The sequence below is a fragment of the Haemaphysalis longicornis genome, unplaced genomic scaffold (genome assembly GCF_048455015.1).
Source record: "Haemaphysalis longicornis isolate Haplotype H1 unplaced genomic scaffold, Haemaphysalis longicornis Haplotype H1 scaffold_12, whole genome shotgun sequence".
Classification (NCBI taxonomy): Eukaryota; Metazoa; Arthropoda; class Arachnida; order Ixodida; family Ixodidae; genus Haemaphysalis; species Haemaphysalis longicornis.
In genome coordinates, this window is record NW_027526225.1 from 51,166,550 (window position 1) to 51,179,909 (window position 13,360).

A 13,360-nucleotide genomic window follows, 5' to 3' on the forward strand; every position below is an offset into this window, starting at 1 on the left:
ACACCTGAGAGGCGGTGCTTTCTATTCAATCTAAGAAAAAAACAAATTTAGAGAAATTCATTTTTTACCATGAAAGGTCCGTATTCAGTTTTTTTTTTTTAATTTCTCGCCATTTTTCAACGTATAAGGTCATTTTCGAACTTGTTACCAGGGCCAATGACGAAATTTGAGTTCTTGAAACAATGTTTAGGTAGTACACGAATTATGCAGCACTTATAGGCCTCCTGCGCTGGAGTTTTGGCGACAGGCAGCGCCCCTAGCGGCCAACGCCTCTGGGTAGTACAAAAGCAGACGACCCTCGCCGCCCTCCATGTGTTTTCAATTACAAGCCAGAGTGAAAGTTGGTTGTGTCGCTTTGTGGCGAGTTTAAATGACTGCATATTGTATGAAATAGCCCTTAAAGTAGTTGCAGAGGCTAAACAAAATAATACCCGCTAAAAGAAGCCGATTTGTCGGCTTTCTTTTAGCGAGCTTTCGTGATGGTCGCGGCGTGGGACGGGTGTACGTGGTTTAACTGTTTCACGACAGTTACAGTTTTTTCTTCTTGCGTGCGGTCGACAAAGGAAAGTTCACGAGTAGCATAAACACGGAACGCTGCTCATCCTATATCCTGAGGTAACTGCAAAAGGTTGCTTCAGCGGGAGCATGCAAGCAAACGCAAGAATTGCGCAGCCGACTCAGCTGACACTGTGGGCCTGGCACCGCCTTTGAAACGAGTGGAAATTTTGTTTCGTATTTTCGCAAACTAAATGAATCTTGCGTAACGTTTTACGCCGCACGATTTACGAACGGGAGGGTACATGTATACTAGCGAGTAGGTGGGGAAAATAGCGCCAAATAAACAAATTAAACGCTATTAAAGGACGCAAAACATGCACCAAATCACACGCCTGCTGCCTGCAGAGATGTGTACTTCTATAACACCACATAACACAGCATAACATAACACAGCCGCATACACGGCGCGGGGCCCCGAATATTTATATAGTGCAGGGGTCGTCGAATCTGAACGCCGACACGCCAGTTTTGACTTCAAATGGAGTTAGACAGCGAGGCAAGAACAGAGAATTGGCGTCTTCCAGTTGAATTGCACCCCCATCTTCACATTTATTGTCAAATAATATTAGAAATTCGCTGAATTTTTTCTCTTTGCATTCAAAGCCCCCCCTCCTCCCCCCACTTCCGATTTGCCGTCCAGCCCTCCGCCGTGTCGGCTGCATGGAACTCGGCCGTTGCTGACCCTCATTCTAGGCTATTAAGTGCGAACTGGGAATGTATACTGCAAGAGCGTAATTAAGTAAAGCGAGAGCAAACAAGGAAAGCGAGCGGTCTCTTAGTTCGCCCGACCACTTTGTTTTACGGGGGGCGCAGCAGCCAGTACGGGGGGAATCGGCTCGGAAGCCCCGGGTTGCAGCAGACGCAGCCTTTCGGAATCGCAAAACAGATTTCACGCTTCTGACGGTCGTGGCAATTTGTCACTGAGGCACGAAACAAAACGGCAAGCTAACGCTGCACCGTGTATTCGTAACTGCGACGCAAACGAGCACTGTTTAATGAAAGTGCACGCATAGTGTGCAGGTACGCAAAAGAGCGGCGCACCGCAGCAGGCGAGCCTGCGGTCCGCCGGACTCGCTGGCTTTTTAAAGCGCGATCATCAACGATTGCGTCACTCTTCTTATTGACCGATTGCCTCACTCTTCTTATTGTTTTTGAGAAGTCTCTGTCACCTAGAGTATTAGTTTAAACTAGAAATTTCACTTAAAATTTCACTTCGTACGACCATCGATCGGTGAACCTGCGAGTAGCAGACGCCGTCACGGTCCCGGCACTTTCGTCGGCGCTGTAAACGTGTTAAGCGCTGCAAAGCTTTTTCACCTAATGCCAAGTTGATCGCTGAAATAGATCGGACGCGTCGGGGATGAACTGGTGACCACGTCGCAAAATAATCGGGAGCGTCGAGTTCATTTCGCTTCTGTCAACACGGGATCCTATGGGACCCGCACAGCTTTGTACTACCCGGAAGTACTGGCCGGAAGCCGCTTGCGCAGCGCCCCCTGGGCAGCGCAGGAGGCCTATAAATCAGGCACCGATTGTACGCTCCCGATTTATTAAAACGCCAGGATTAGCTTCCGTAGCGCTTCGCCTCGCCAAATTGCCCATTTTAAATGTACATGCTGAAAGAGCTTCTGCAAAGATTACGGTTGTAAACAAAGAACGGCATCGAATCAATGAAGAAAGTAAATATATATATGTGTGTTTACTGCACTTAGTCGGCCTCAAGTCAAAGGTGGCCTCAGCCGAAGTGAGAAAGGTCCATACAAGTACTGACAAGAGTGAAATTTGGGGATTCAAGAGGGGGTGTCCAGAAAAACTAGGGGGGGTCTACACACCCCCTAGGGGGGGTGTAGGGAAATCACTGGATGGAGAACTGCTCCCCTCCCCCTCTCGCTTTCTCGTGACTCGTTTTCTGACGGGTGGACGGATGCAAGGCGCATCACGGCGCATGGTGTCGGCGTGGTTGGCGCGGAGAGCCAGCGGCAGCTCGCATTTTCGGTGCTTGCTGTAACCGGATTCAATCGTTACATCCGATATCGCGGCACTGGAGCATTGTAATAAGCGGTTTATTTTCCTGTGTAAAGCATACAGAAGCGGACGGTGCAATAGCTGTTCATCGTTTTATCCGATACATTGTTATGAACGGTATCGTTATAAGTGGACTCGACTGTAGGTCCTTTTGGGAAGAACGGAGGAACGCTACCGTTCCATTAAAGGCCGGTGGGACAGTAATGGCAACTCGTTACGCTTCCGAAGAAACATCGAGGGAACAACGGAGTTGCTTCTGTAAACGTGCCATAGTTATATGATTTGGTTGCTTTTGACGCCACAGACCGCTGCTGTGTTTGTCTTCCTATAGGCTGCCAAATTTTCCCGCCCTTCCGCGGAACGCGCTTCCTCGGAGGTCAAAGGCAGAAGAATGACCCCGCAGCGGGTCGCACCTGTCGGCAGGCTGCACCTGGTGCGCACGGCCTTGCCGCAACGGCGAGTGCAGACGCCAATGGGACACGAGCATTGGTGCCCCTTTAAATCGCGCCATAGGAATATATGTGAAAGACGAATGCCGGATTGCGGCTGGGACAGACTGCGGTGATTTCAGGACTGCCTGCGTTCTCGGAAATGGAAGGTTAGTTACCTAAAGGATGACCTGGGCAGAAACAGTTAAAAAAGGTCGCTATTCCTTCCAGTGCATATTGAGTGATCGATAAAAGTATGGTGTGTTAAAGTATGGTGTGTTTCATGAAATCAAATCAAATCAGTATGAAAGGCCCGGGTGTTCTCCTCTGTCATTATTGACTTTAGAACGCGTCGGCACGCAACACTTTATGGCCAAAGCGCGGTGCGAAAGTATTGGTCAGGTGTGTACGGTTACTTCGTCGGCATGTTCATCTGCGCCTCTCGGATTTACAAGCCGCGCAGGTGGTGGTGGGTGAGGTTTGCGACGGGAAAATGAAAGGAAATTCACTGGGGATATTTTGAGCTCGGCAGGGAGCTCACCTGCATACAACCCAGTGCAGGGGAAGGGAAGCAGACGGGGATTGATAGGATAAAGTAGAAGGTCGGGGTGCATCGTCTGCACCATGCGGGCCAGGGCAGTGCAGGCCTCGTCGAACGCGGTGACGTCTTGGGAGACTGGGGTGCCCTCCTGGTGGGCATACATAGGATTGGCGACCGCATGAGGGGCAAAAAACTACTACAGCTTGCCTGCCACTGGACTACAGTGCGTTTTGTTTTTCGTGAGTTCTCTGTTATATTGTAGCGACATCATCGCCATCGTCACCATCAGCACCACTATCATCATCATTCGCATTCTTTGACGAACACCATCAGCGGACTCGCACGTGAGGAGTTCCACGTGACACAGATGGAACACGACTCAGCAGCTGGGCGGCCGCTCGTCCTGGTTGGGCCAATGTGGAAAGCCGCATCCGCTTCACGACAGCTTCCTACAATATTTTTTATGACCAGGCCACAGAACAGGGAGCTGGGTGGTAGTAGTAGTAGTAGTAGTAAACTTTATTTGGTGAAAAGGGGTGAGGGAAAAGGGGGAGAGATCAAGGGTGGGATCCAAATTCCAGGACCCCAGAAGCTATTTGGCCATCCCTGGCCCTACTAAGCAGCGCAAGCTGCTGTGCAGGGTCCGGGCTGGACAGGGCTTCCTCCCAGGACTCTAATGAGGTTTGGTGGGTATTTTTGTCCCAAGTAATTGGGCAATTCCAGACTGTGTGGAATAGATCGGCCTTCTGGTGACACTGCTTACAGTCCTCATTATACTTTTCTGGGAACATAAGTGATAGTCTGGACTTATGTAAGTAGGTGTTTGTCTGTATTTTTCTAAGATTTCTCGCTTCTTCAGCAGTTAGGCTGGGGTGTGGCGTAGGCATTGATCTTCGGTGAAGCCTGTAGGATGCTAATTTGTCTGTGCCTTGACAGTAAGCAGGGAGGGTAGTGCTGAAAGACTTCTCCCAAAAATTCTAAAACAGAACCACACACTTGTCTGGACTCCCGCCCATCAGGGGCTAGAGGGTAACGAGGCGGCCGATTCTCTTGCGAGGACTACCATACACCGCAGAGACCCGGAACATTCGTGCGCCCTCCCTGCTTACTGTCAAGGCACAGACGCCTTGTTCAAGCCCTCATAATGAGCCGCATTGCATATAGCCTCCCCTTCCACCGGATGGACCACAAACAAGAGGAAAGGGCCGATGCCATAATAAGAACAGCTCACAAGACCGCTCTAGGCCTACCAATTTACACATCCAACGAAAAATTCCTGAAGCTTGGCGTACACAACACCTTCAGGGAAATCAAGACTACGCTATTAGATGCCCAGAAAGAACGCCTCCTCAAAACCAGAACGGGCAGAGAAATTCTCAGAAGATCTGGACAGGAGGTTCATGCAGCCTTCATTAATAGGGAGCTGGGTGGGCTTCAAGGTTGCCCCGTCACGGTCCTTCCTGTAGTTTCCTTCCCCCATGCCGGTATGCCGGCCTGCCGCATAGGAAGTTGCCGTTTGACATATCTGGAGTATGTCGGGTGCTTCCTTTAAAAAATTCGTGTGGGAGCGTTTGGTTTGGTTCTTTTTATCGCCAGATAATCTGCTTCCGACGGTGTTTATATTTGTATAATATGCGCAGTTCGATGGGAGTTTTAAATTGCTCACTTCATTTCGGACAGCGCGAGCACGGAGAATCTCTTCGAGCTGGGAATAAATATTTCTAGGGACCATAACAACATGCTGGAGGAGATCACGGAGAACCAGCGGGTCGGCCAGATAGAGCGGCTCAAGGGTTCGAGAACGGGGAGGGCCATTCTCGCCCGGCTCGGAATGGAGACGGCGTCCGACCCTCGGAGCCTCGGAGCAGGAAGAGCGCGACGTCCCAGCGGCAGTCCGAAACGCCGTCCGAGTGTACCCCTTACCCAAGAACACGGATCCGACCCACAAGGCGGACAGGGCGAAGGCTGGGTCGGAACATCACCTGAACGTTCCGGCCACCAGATTCGTCGACGCCGCCGAGTACGGCGACCGCCGGTGCTTCGCGGCGGTGGCGTTAGACAAGAAGATGGGAGTCACGGTGAACGCAGCAAGCATCGTCACGAGAGACGCGCAGCGGGCGGAAGGGCTGGCCATCGCCCTGGCCATCACGGACGCAGAGAGGACAGACGGTGCTTGTGCGACTAAAAGAGTGAGGCGCGCAATTTCGCCAAGGGTTGGCTGTGCTGTGAAGCAGTGCGGGTTAGAGCACTGCACGGGCCGCAATTCCTAGGACCCGGCTCGATGGAGACTCGGCTCGGGGACAAATTTTAAATGTAGAGCATTTCAGTAACTAACGATGTCACCCGCGTTGACGTCCGTCGTAGTCCGCACCGTCGTTGTCCGCACCCCTTCCCCTACACTATATAAAAAAAATACTATCCGGCGCCTGGTTTCGATCCCTCGACCCTGCGGGTGGAATGCAATGTACATGGTGCTCTACCCACTGCGCTACAAAGTTGACACGGAATGGGAGGCTACGAACGCGCCTTATATCCTTGACTCATTCAAACTACGTCAAGAAGCTGCTGATACAACGCATTCACTACCACCAACTCCCCAAACACTAAACGTTAACGCAATACACCCACCGCCTATGCGACGCATTTACTCGAGTCCCCCTCGCGGGGAGATGGGACCGCCAAAAAACAACGCGTTGTGGACTGCGCCGTAAGGTGCCGGCACGTGCGAGAACCGCTCGCGCTGTTCGTTCCAGGCAGGCGGCGCGAGCACTGCGAAGGCGGGAAATTTGAACCTGCTTTGGACAAACCTCCGTTCAATTCATCAAGAGAGAAGTGAGACAGGGAGGCGAAGAGCGTGATGGGTAGTAGCAGTAAGCGGATAACGGTGCCACAGGCCGTTATGGCGAATCACTGCTCTGCATTTACGACAGCTTTCACGTTGAGTGGAACGGCTTTAATTTTTTTTAAATGTGAGCCCGAGCCTGCCCGGCCCGAGCCCGACGAATTTTTAAATTCTGAGCCCGAGCCCGGCAGAATTCAAAAAATAAGCCTGAGCACGCCAGGCTGTTGTTTAATATTATCCCTAGTCCGACAGGCTGTAAGCATGAACTCGAAGAAATTTTCTGTTACCTTAAAAAGTGCAAGCACAAAGCGAATACAACTACGTCAGATTTAATTTTCCTTTAAACTTGTACAGAACTTTGTAAAACCTAAATATCCTCACTTATAAGCTGTACTTTCGGTAGTCGTGGAGCTTTGATTGCCAGTCTTTGAAATCATGGCAGACCAGGGGTACCTTAAATTATACCTAGCAATTGGATAGTTTTTTTTTATTGCAAATCTTCATCAGATATTGCGCCTTTCGTTGTTGCATTCCTTGCTGAAATTTGAGCAGACGATGCGCCCGATTTCAGAACTTCATTTTTGTCTTTCCCTCTGTTATGTGTTGGCAGCATTATTTTATCTGCACTTCGGTTCTTTCTTACCTTTAATCATGGCTTTAAAATAATTCTTACCCGAAAAATTATGGCCCCTGCTTCGAAAATGGAACCTGTAAACTCTGCACACAGTGAAAGGTCACGTTTGGTCTGTTTGTTTTAGTTTAAAAAGCAAAAGGAAAACACAATCATGTTCTGCTCTGTGGCACAGAGTGCTGTCGTTTTCTGGCCCGCTCTCTCCCAGTATGCTGGTGGGGCCCAGAAGTTGATTGACGTGAAGGCTTTCGGAGCGCAATATCTTTGTTTTTTTTTCACATCTTTTAATCGCGCCGTAGTGAATTTGCTCTTCACTTTTTCTTTGTTTTTCACATAACCTGAGAGTTTGAAGAAAACTTTTTTTTTGTCAACAATTTAGAATTTGCGACATAGGATTGCCGGGCCTTAGGGTCTGTCCGGGCCGGTCGGAACAAATTTTGGTTCAAGCCCGAGATCGGCCCGGGCCCGAGAAGCTGCGTGCTAGCCGCCCCGAGCCCGGCCCGCGGTCAGGGCCGAGCTCGGGCTTTTCAGCCTGCCCGTGGCCGCGCAGTGCACTAGTGCGGGTGCTCGAGCGTGCGAACATCGGCGGACGCAAGGTGACAATCAAGTGTTTACTCGCCCACGCGGGGAACGAGGTATCGGAACTCGCCACCAACCACAACGAGACGGCGAGCGCAGTCGCGCGAAGATTAGCTGGCCGCGCGGCAGCAGTGGACCCGTCTGCAGAGTGGTGGACCGAGACGAAGGACAGGTACGCTACCTTTCAAGGTATCACCAAAAAATTAGCAGTTGCTTAGCTCGGCTGTGCCAGGATATACGTAGCTAAGGTTCAGCTGGTTATTCTTAGGTTTCCTGGTTGTCTAGGATTAGCTGATTGTCATGCTTACAGCTGCTAAAACGATTTCCAGTCTAATCTAGTTTAATACAATCCAATACAGTCCAGTCCAGTCATTGCTCCTCGCGCATGCGCAGCACGGCTCTCCAGGAGCCACGCGAAACGGCTATCAAGCGGCTCCGGCGCACCGTCAGACTTGGCTACTGCGCAACGGAGGCGCCCAGCTAAGCACGCCCCGGGGTCAGTGCGTCTGCCGCGGCTATGACGTCACTCCTCTGGAATGCGTAGAGCGGCGAATGTGCATACAATTCTCTACACACCCGTACTCCAATTGGATTGGATTTAATCCAATCCAATCCAAATCCAACCCAATCCAGTCCAATGCCCCTCGCGCTTGCGCAGCACGTCCCATCCGGGTCCATGCAAAACTGCTCAACCTCGGCCTGTAATAGCTTACTCTACGATATTACAGAAACAACAGGAGGGTGCTGCCACTGCCGTACTCCTAGCTATAACCAGGCAGGAAGCGTCCACGTTCAGACAGCTGCAGACGAATTCAGTGATGACCCCAGTCGTCATGGAACACGTACAGCCAGAACTCTATACAGACGACACGTGTGTGTTGTGTGACAATGCTAGGGCCACGACCGCCCACTTGCTGTGGGACTGTGAAGTGCGACCGAACGAGGCGGCAACCAGGGCCGATCTACCGCCGTGTATCCGAAAAGCAGTGCGCAGAATGACACCTAACTATCAGCCGTCCAGCAGGTCCTGGCGGCCCTGGAAAAGCAGCACCGGACCTAAAGTTGCAGGGCGACGCCTTCCCTTACGGGGCAGCGGCGCCCAACCCCGTAGCGAGTAGCCAGGGGTGGTCCGAGTAGGGGTGACGTCGGGAACGACGATTGGCTACTTCCGGGCGCAGTGAACACACTGTGTTTGTTGCAGGCATTCAATAAAGTCTTTATGTCATTCCATTTGCTCAGGATTATCCGACACTATATTTTATTTAAGAAAAATCAAATGTAACGTTAATGTAGCGACAAGCTTCAGTGTTGGAAATGTAACGGTAACGCGTTCGTTTCGCAACGAACTTGCAACGGGAACTCGTTTCAAACTTTGTAAGAAACGAGGAACGAGCTTTCGTTCCTGTTTGAGAGGGCGGTGTACGACCTTCCTGTCTCGGAGGTAACGGTACGACACTGCCGCCCGGCCCTTCCTTTTTATCGGGCGCCGACTGCCAGGTGCGGCATCCTCTGCTCCTTTGGGATATCCCGGTTCGCCCACGTAGTGTTCCGTACGGCCGACGTGCTCGTTTTATTTTCGTATTTTGCACTCTAGTTTTTTTTTTACTGTGAATTCCAGGCCGGACGTAACTCAAAGCATTCGGTTGAAGTTATGTCGAACGTGACTTTTACTGGAAATTTTGGGTTCCGTCGGACGTAACTGTAGACACTGGCTAAAATTCCGTAGGAAAAAAAACTTTTGTTTTCAATTTCGGGATCCCTCGGAGGTAACTCTAGACACTGCGTAGAAAAAAATACTGAAAGAAGAAATGGAGCTTGCTGGTCAGCTGTTGTGGCCTCGCATGACACGAATGAGGCGACGCGCATAAATTATGTACAAACACACAGAAGAAAACGACCAAGTACGCATGTACACAGTTGTCATCATGTTTTGCTGCCTTACCGTTAAGCGGATTGCTCAGAATATTTAAGGCATACTTCAAATCTGCATACTGTGCCCACATTTTGTTATCGAGGCTAATGATGCATTCAAAAACTCCTTCCTCCAATCACTGTTGTCTCCTGGTAGCATATCATTGCCTCTTGTGATGGCAGGGCTGATATTCATCGTGAACAAGTTGCCGAGAAACGCATTCTTTGAGTTTGAAACGCTTTAATTAGATCAGTTGGATATTAATAACACAAATATGAAAAATACTATACACTACAGCGCTCCCTAAAAACTAGAGCAGCACTTTTCTTGCTTTCGATAAAGAAAACTATTCTATATTGTCATGAAAGTTTGTTTTTACAGTTTCTTCTTTTTTCCACACTCAGCAGAGCAACATAAAAAAGTCTGTCGTGGGTCCTTGTGGCCCACAAATAGGAAAGTATTAATTTTAGCTTGCTGAAGGATTTTTCACAGCCAGCGATATGGAAACGGAAATGGCTAACTTTATCTTAATCGCGACGCGAAACCTGGAAAATACGTTGTCATCCCGGCCATACTGTGTGATAAATTTCAGAAGTTCTTCAGGTTTTGATAATCTCCGGTCAACGCGCCGTGAAAACAGAATCTAAAGTCTCTTCACAGAGGTCCTGCGCGCTACCGTCGGGACGATAAAACTCGCCAAATGTGTAACAATTTGTTTTAGTTCGTTCTTGTCGTCACTGTAGCAGAACTTGTTTATGTCCAGGAGAAAGCCAAACCTGGCATCGGTGTCCTGCAGGCGAGTAAATCTCTCGTCGATTTCAGGATGAAGACGGTCGAGTGTGGATTTGATGACCCTCTGTATTTTTTGCTTAGCCGCTCACGCTTCTCCTTTCGAATTTTCACCAGCTATCTGTTTTTTTTTCTTTTTTTCGTCTCGCGAACGCTTTTCAACATTGACATCCCACGGCTCACAGAGACCAAGCGCTTCATAGAGTGACTTACTCGCCAGCGTTTCCCTTTCGTCATAAAACTGTTCTCTAAAAGCGTTCATGTCTAAAGCAGCCTCGTAAAAGTTCATTTTTGAGTCTTGCGGCCTTTAAACACGATTTATTCGAACCAGTATCTTGTTCCAAAAGCCCAGCAAAATAAAAAAAAAATCATCCGCTGGTGCAATAGCTAGTGTGCGATCACTTCCCGTTTCACCCGTTTCTTTGTCGTTATTTGCCATAACTTGGAAAACTTCAAATATGTCTTCAAGGTACCTGGTGACTGGCTTTACCACTTTGACCCTCCGTGCACTCCGCCTCCGACTCGTACTTGACAACAATCTCTACAATTCCCCGCACGTTGTACACTTCCCCTTGTAAGAATACCTGCAAAGGGCTAATCCAAATATAAGAGCGCAAATGTTAACCCCCCCCCCCCCCCTCTCGCCGCTGCTGGTATACAAACGAGAACACATGCGAACAGCACGCACGCAGGCAAACTGGACATCATCTCTTGCTGCATCCCGAACTCCTTCATCCGGGCGAACCTAAGTATTCAAACACGTGCACGGCACTCCCGACAAGGAGCACAGTTTAGCTGCTTGAACGGCGGCATTGTAACACAAGGATAGCTGTGCGGAAGGCGAGAACGAAGAGGGGGGGACACTTCCGGGGCACTTTGGCGGGGGATGCGGGGGGGCGGCGGCACCTCGTGTGTGTCCCCTCTCTTCGTCCTCGCCTTCCGCACAGCTATCCTTGTGTTACAATGCCGTACCAATAAACTTTAACTAGAACTATCTGCAACAGTGACTTCTGCAGCTGCGTCGCCCTGCTACTGAAAGATAGCCCCGCTGCCACTTTTCCCCCTAGGGAACAAGTTGGGCAGACTCGGTCGGCGCGCGACCGGGGCATTTGTACTCCCCTGCCCCCTCCCCCCTTAGCTACGCCGCTGCTTAAATGTATACCGATACGTGATTTATGAGACAAAGGTATACTGTTTTCTTCTCTAGAACCGTTCGCTTTTCCCGATTTTCAAGTAACCGTTTTGACACAGAAGAAGACCGGTTTCACGCACGCGCCGTGCGTCCAGGGCTTTTCGCTCGGCCAACCGGTGACGAATTCCTGGATTTAACAACGTTTTTCAAATCCCCATTGACAACCCCACTGAAAACGATGCGTTTTCGACCTGATCTTTATATAACGAAGGCATGGCAACGGTTACTACTTGTTGTAACGAATTTATACGCTGACGAGCCATTGTTTTTTGCACTTTTTCTGAAGAATTGGCTGGAGATATGCACTAATTTAGAGAACATTGCCCGCACTGCAAACTACCGTACGTTTCCAATGTGAGTGTGGTGTCGGTTAGGTGCTAGGCCCAGCAGTCGGTGTGTATAGTCGCGCGTCTCCACTGCTTTCTGAGGTGTAGGTTCGTTGGTGATGAGTTCTGCTACTAGAAAGCGAAAAGCTTTGTCTTTTCAAGACAAGCTAGCAATTTCAGGTGCCGTCTCCGCCGGCAAGTAGGATCAACGTTGTCGTCCGGTACAGTAGCCCAGCTAGCACCTTCTCAAATAGTTTGAGTGGACCAATTAAATAACATCAAGTTCGCGAAAAGGCGCCCTTTCAGCATACGTTTGCTCCTTGAAACTGGTTAAGGCAGCGAAGAATGTCAAAAGGCAAAATTGATACTTAAGTTACGCTAGCGAATACAGGGGTAAATGACCTTGATTCTTTGGACTGCCGTGTACTGAACTTCGTGGGAAAGCAGACGCCGCAAATAGCGTATTTTTTCACTGTGAAATAAATTCCTGAAGGGAGAGTTCATGATCCCTGATGTCAAGTATTTTGATTTAGCTTCTGCTTCATTTACGCGTGCCCTAAATCGAAACTTGCATATGATGAAGACCTGCATGTAAGGAAAAATTAAGTTTTATCATCTTCGCTACATCCAGGTTTAACTTTACGGGTAACTCTGTATTTCTACGTGGTGCGCGCTTTTACATGGCGCATAAACCTAGACTTGCATCAAAATTGACGAATTGATTACGTCTGCCGCAAAGGAAAGTTTTCAAAGTTTCAATTTCGTCTAATAAATATTTTTATGAAGTTTCATCAAAGGTAATGCAGTTGTCAAACATTATAGCTTTTGCAGTAAATTGCCAAGACCGCAGCCGCAGTCATCAAAATATTTAGGCAGCCATTGTGCCCGCCAGCGCAGCGCTATGTGGAGGAATTGGAGCGACAGCGGAGTGCAGTTTATATACGTATACGTTAAAAGTTGAAATCCACTTTAGAAATACAGCTATGCGGCTACAAAGAAAGGCTGTACAGCTTGGTTGATACTTCGCAAGGGAATAAAAATACCTCGCAAGGGTTCCGGCGCTTGCTCGACTTCACCTTGGATCCTGCGCCCGTCGACATCATGCAGTCTATTTCCCGACTAAACTTATAACCAGGAGGCTAGCCGTTTGTAGCGCGAGCGTGAGCGTAGGGTATCATCATTTGTGAGAACTTACGCGCTCGTATAGGCTCGAGGGCGGAGCACGGATGTATGGTTAGCAACCGCCACCAACATGTTACGGGGAGGAAGACTTGAAACGAAGATGTATTTACAAGGCGTATTCACACCCGCTGTGTTGGCTCAGTGGCTAAGGTGTTGTGCTGCTGGGCATGAGGATGCTGGTTCGATTCCCGGCCTCTGCGGCCGCTTTTCTGATGGAGGCGAAAAGCAAAAACGCCCGTCCGTACGAGATTTTGGCGCACGTTAAAGATCTCTAGGTGGTCAAAATTAATCCGGAGCCCTCCACTACTGCGCAACTCCATCGCCTGCGTTGCATCGGCGCGTTAATCCCTACAAT